The 6,413-nt window shown below is 38.6% G+C and overlaps 1 pseudogene; it reads left to right on the top strand.

Annotated features, from left to right (window-relative positions):
- The first annotated feature begins 686 nt into the window (after window positions 1-686).
- Window positions 687-1,037, top strand: LOC110544509 (cytochrome c, somatic-like; annotated as a pseudogene).
- Window positions 1,038-6,413: the final 5,376 nt, after the last annotated feature.

Below are 6,413 nucleotides of genomic sequence, written 5' to 3'. Positions count from 1 at the left end.
TAGTCATAGCATGTGGAAGCTGCTAAAGAAAGCATTTTAATGTAGTATTAGAAGTTCAGCTAAGTCCTTGACTCTGAGAATAGAGAGTATTAAGTCCTTGCACATTTTAATCAGACTAAAATCAGCTATGTATGAAGAGCAATGAGTTGTTCAATGCCTCAAACCCAACTTCAGAATTCTACTACCAACAATAACAGAGCACATGTTACTTGTTGAATTTTCCCACTCATCTTGGTGAACTTAGAGTAACAAGAAAGCCAATACAGTTTCACAGATTATTGTTTAAAAGCATCAGAAGAGACTAAGAAGACTTAAATAAAAGGCCCAAAGTACCTGAGAAAAAGAATAGCAATGGAGTTTTTTCCCAACCTCTATCCTTTTCCCAGGGCTTTTGTACACTTTCAAGCCAGGGCAGAAGCTGAACACGAAATAGTAGGCCATGGCTTGTGGTAGTTTCATTGGGCTGAAGACATCTACAGTGTGATTGAAAGACACAAAAGATACCAGTACTTAAATGCTTGTGATTCAAAAAATTTGAACAGAAGGAAGGCAACATTTTGTGTACCATTGGTGTCTCTACACCAGTTCCTAAACTCTATATCAGCAGGATAAGAATCTATGACTTCTGCTAGAGAGCAGGACATAGGTCTTTGGGACATAGTATTTCTGGTGTTGACCAACCCAGAGCAAATTAGAAAATGGGTGATGTTGAGAAAGGCAAGAAGATTTTTGTTCAGAAGTGTACCCCCAGTGCCACACTGTGGAAAAGGGAGGCAAGCATAAGAATGGACCCAATCTCCATGGTATTTTTGAGTGGAAGGCAGGTCAGGCCACTGGATTCTCCTACACAGATGCCAACAAGAACAAAGGTAATCACCTGGGGAGAGGATACCCTGATGAAGTATTTGGAGAATCCCAAAAAATACATCCCTGGAACAAAAATGATCTTCACTGGAATTAAGAAGAAGGGAGAAAGGGCAGACCTAATAGCTTATCTTAAAAAGGCTTCCAATGGTCATAGCGGAGAATATCTTTGATGTGTTCTTGGATTCGGTTTGCAAATATTTTGTTAAGTATTTTTGCATCAATGTTCATAAGGGAGATTGGCCTGAAATTCTTTCTTTGTTGAGTCTTTGTGAGGTTTAGGTACCAAGGTGACTGTGGCTTCATAGAATGAGTTTGGTAATGTTTCTTCTGTTTCTATTTTGTGGAATAGTTTGAAGAGAATTGGTATTAGCTCTTCTTTGAAGGTCTGGTAGAATTCTGTGCTGAAGCCATCTGGTCCTGGGCTTTTTTTGGATGGGAGACTTTTGATGACCACTTCTATTTCTTTGGGGGATATAGGAATATTTAGTTGATTTACCTGGTCCTGATTCAGCTTTGGTAAGTCAAATCGATCAAGAAAATTGTTCATTTCATTTAGATTTTCAAATTTTGTGGCATATAGACTTTTGTCTCAAGCTGTACTATAGAGCAACAGTTATGAAAACTGCATGGTACTGGCATAGAAACAGAATGGTGGATCAATGGAACCGAACAGAAGACCCAGAAATAAACCCACATACTTATGGACACCTGATTTTTGACAAAGATGCCAAAACCATACAATGGAAAAAAGATAGCATCTTCAACAAATGGTGCTGGTCCAACTAGATGTCTACATGTAGAATAATGCAAATAGATCCATACTTATCACCCTGGACAAAATTAAAGTCCAAGTGGATCAAAAACCTCAACATAAAACCAGACACATTAAATTGGCTAGAAAAAAAAGTGGGGAATACCCTAGAACTCATTGGTACAGGAGAGAACTTCCTGAACAGAACACCAACAGCTCAGGCTCTAAGAGCAACAATCAATAAATGGGAACTCCTGAAACTGAAAAGCTTCTGTAAAGCAAAGGATACTGTCATCAAAACAAAGCGACTGCCTACAGATTGGGAAAGAATCTTCACCAATCCTTTATCTGACAGAGGACTCATCCAGTATATATAAAGAACTAAAGAAGCTGAAAAGCAACAAACCAAGTAATCCACTTAAAAAATGGGGAACAGAGCTAAACAGAGAAATGCTCAACCTCATTAGCCATTAGGGAAATGCAAATCAAAACAACCCTGAGATTTCACCTTATACCCATGAGAATGGCCAAGATGAAAAACTCAAGTGACAACACATGCTGGAGAGGTTGTGGAGAAAGGGGAACCCTTCTCCACTGCTGGTGGGAATGTAAACTTGTACAACCACTCTGGAAATCAATCTGGCGCTTTTCAGACAACTAGGAACAGCACTTCCTCAAGATTCAGCCATACCACTCCTAGGTATATATCCAAAAGAGGCTCAAGTACACAACAAGGACATTTGCTCAACCATGTTTGTAGCAGCTTTATTTGTAATAGCCATAAGCTGGAAACATCCCAGATGCCCCTCAACTGAAGAATGGATGCAGAAATTGTGGTACATCTATACAATGGAGTATTACTCAGCAATGAAAAATAAGGAAATCATGAAATTTGCAGGTAAATGGTGGGACCTGGAAAGGATCATCCTGAGTGAGTTGTCCCAGAAGCAAAAAGACACACATGGTATATACTCACTCATATAAACATACAACATAGGATAAACCCACTAAAATCTGTACATCTAAACAAACTAAGCAAAAGAGAGGACCCTAACTAAAACGCTCAATCCCCATCCCAAAAGGCAAAGAGGATGGACATCAGAAGAAGAAGAAAACAGGAAACAACCTAGGAACCTGCTACAGAGGGCCTCTGAAAGCCAGAAGAAGAAAACAGGAAACAACCTAGGAACCTGCCACAGAGGGCCTCTGAAAGCCTCTGCCCTGCAGACTATCAAAGCAGATGCTGAGCCTGATGGCCAATTGTTGGGCAGAGTGAATGGAATTTTATGTAAGAAGTGGGAAATAGCAAGAGCTGGAGAGGACAGGAATTCCACAAGGAGAGCAACAGAAGAAGAAAATTTGAATACAGGGAACTTCCCAAAGACTCATATTCCAACCAAGGACTATTCATGGAGATAACCTAGAACCCCTGCACAGATGTAGCCCATGGCAGTTTAGTGTCCGAGTGGGTTACATAGTAATGGGAAGAGGGACTGCCTCTGACATAAACTGATTGGCCTGCTCTTTAATCACCTCCCCCTGAGGGGGGAGCAGCCTTACCAGGCCACAGAAGAAGACAATGCAGCCACTCCTGATGTGATCTGATAGACTAAGATCAGAAGGAAGGAGAGGAGGACCTCCCCATCAGTGGACTTGGGGAGGAGCATGCATGCAGAAAGGGGAGAAAGGGTGGGATCGGGAGGGGAGGAGGGAGGGGTTTATGGGGGGATACAAAATTAATAAAGTGTAATTAATAATAAAAAAAATCATTAAAAAAGGCTACCAATGAGTAATTCCACTGCCTTATTTATTACAAAACAAATGTCTCATGGCTTTTAATTGTACCATAATTTAATTCATACATCAAAATTTAGATCATGAATGGCTAACAATACTTTTGTTGGACAGTCCCAATTTAAGTAAAACTGACTTGTAGTGAAATGGATATGACCTTTTTCAAAATAACAATCCAGTTGCATATAGACTATCACTGCTCTCCCTTTCTCAAGATAAGATTGGACTTAAGTAGTAATGTTCTACTTTCCAGAAAGATGGGGGTGTCACCTCAAACCTATTACATGGTTTTGTCCTTAGATTTATATAACTGGGCATATGAATATGTTTAAACACTGGGGAAACTCTATCATTGTCTCAGAAACAAGAAGACTCCCCTGTGTCTCAGTTTGTGCTCACTGGTCTGTTCCAGGCAGTGGCTAAATGTCAGTAAGCAACTGTCTTTCTTGATGATGCTGTTTTATTTAGAATTCCCTATGTCAAGGATGCTGCCCTTTTACCACTGAAAGACTGAGTTTGCATAAGATATCAAATAAAGAGTATTTAATACTTAAAAAAAAAGAATCTATGACTTCAAGTTTCAGCTGGTTTCTAGGAGATTCTAAAGATAAGTAAACACTTCCAAGTTTGTTAAGTCTTGAAAGGTAAAAATGTCAATTCAGAACTTATCAAAGAAAGCTTTTACCCAGGACTTCCGAAAGGCTGTACGTTAAGATTACACATGGAACATTGATCGGGTTTGATTTAATTGAGGTAATCTGGTTATATTTAATATGACTATCAAGAGAAAAAGGTCTTCAACTTTAATTTTCTTTATTTTCTGTGAAATAAAGGTATTCCATTTAGAATGTCTACAAAATGCTAAGTAATATATTCAGCTTTCAATAAAAATGTTCCATACATGCCAGGAAATAAAAACAAATTATTAAAGACAAGAGAATGGATATATGTCTGCAGTCAGAGGAAAGGTGCTTTGCTTACTGGAGTGGGGTTTCCATATGTGAACACTTAAATTACCGTAATTAACATCTTTCATTAAAGAGATGAGGATAAAATTTTATCCTATAAAATTCTATACAATTCTAGTCTGTAAAATAAAAATCTTTATATAGGTCAAAGTAAGGATTTAACGCACAACAGTTTAATATAGATGAGTTAGCTAATATGAAACAAAGAAGACCATATTAGAAAGTGAATAGAAACATCCACACTGAAACAAGGAAAAAGAGATAGAAAATAAAGGAAAAAAAGAAACAATGGAGCAAAGAAAGAACATTTAGAATGTACAATGAGAGAAGGGAGAAGTCGAATATTTGAAGAGATTCTTGGAAAATAATTTTCTAAAAATTTTCTAGACATTGTTCTAGAAACCTGACACAAAGTAAACACAAAGACATACCACAGCAACATACATCATAGACACTGGGCACTAGAGACAAAGGCAGAACCTTCAAAGTAATCATATAGCAATATAGATAAAAGCTTCAGAAAGTGACAGTAAGACTGGCAGCTCACTTCTCATCAGATACAATGAAAAATGAAGGAAAAGTTATGACTTTTCTCAAGTGATGAAATAGCTGACCAGCTAGACAATCTTTATGCGCTGAAAATGTGCTCCAAAAATGAAGGGAAAATAAAGTCTTCTTGAGGCAATCACTGAGAGAATTCATCACGGGAAAAATAACCCTGAGCACAACTGCTCACAAGGATGCCACAGAAAATGTGGCTCCCAGTGATGGTGCCAAAAGCACAAAAAGAATGAACAGAAGCTGTGTAGATTGGCTTCTTTAAGCATTGATATTTTCTGGCATATTTAAATTTTTTCTACAATTAAAATATTTTACCGGTATATACAAAGAACTAAAGAAGCTGAAAAGCAGCAAACCAAGTAATCCAATTAAAAAATGGGGAACAGAACTAAACAGAGAATTCTCAAAAGAGGAATATCGAATGGCAGAGAAACACTTAAAGAAGTGCTCAACCTCATTAGCCATCAGGGAAATGCAAATCAAAACGACCCTGAGATTTTACCTTACACCCATCAGAATGGCCAAGATGAAAAACTCAAGTGACAACACATGCTGGAGAGGTTGTGGTGAAAGGGGAACCCTCCTCCACTGCTGGTGGGAATGTAAACTGGTACAACCACTTTGGAAGTTTATCTGGTGCTTTCTCAGACAATTAGGAATAGTGCTTCCTCAAGACCCAGCTGTACCACTGCTAGGTATATACCCAAAATTTGCTTAAGTACACAACAGGGATATTTGCTCAACCATGTTTGTAGGAGCTTTATTTGTAATAGCCAGAACCTGGAAACAACCCAGATGTCCATGAACGGAGGAGTGGATACAGAAATTGTGGTATTTTTACACAATGGAATACTACTCAGCAATCAAAAAGGAGGAAATCATGAAATTTGCAGGCAAATGGTGGGATCTAGAAAAGATCATTCTGAGTGAAATATCCCAGAAGGAGAAAGACAAACACGGGATATACTCACTTATATAGACCTATAAGATATGATAAACATAATGAAATCTATACACCTAAAAATGATAATCAAGAGAGTGGACACGGGGTAAGAGGATCAATCCTCATTTAGAAAGACAGATGGGATGTGCATTGAACCTATGACAGGAGTCTACCGCAGAAGACATCTGAAAGACTCTACCTAGCATTGTTTCAAAGCAGACATAACCAAAGACTCATAACCAAACCTTCAGCAAAGTGCAGGGAATCATATGAAAGAAGGGGAGTTAGTATGATTGGGAAAGGATAGGAGCTCCATAAGGACCAAATATATCTGGGTACAGGGTCTTTTCTGAGACTGACATTCAACCAAGGACCATGTATGGATATAACCTAGAACCTCTGTTCCGATGTACCCTTTGGTAGCTCAGTACCCAATTGGTTTCCCATAGTTAGGGGAACAAGGCTATTTCTAACAGGAACTCAGTGTCTGGCTCTTTGACCTTCCCACCCCCGAAGGGAGGAGCAGTAC

This window comes from Meriones unguiculatus, chromosome 12, assembly GCF_030254825.1.
Source record: "Meriones unguiculatus strain TT.TT164.6M chromosome 12, Bangor_MerUng_6.1, whole genome shotgun sequence".
In the NCBI taxonomy this organism is placed as follows: Eukaryota; Metazoa; Chordata; class Mammalia; order Rodentia; family Muridae; genus Meriones; species Meriones unguiculatus.
Note: the sequence above shows the minus strand (reverse complement) of the source record. Positions and strands in the feature narration are given on the sequence as shown.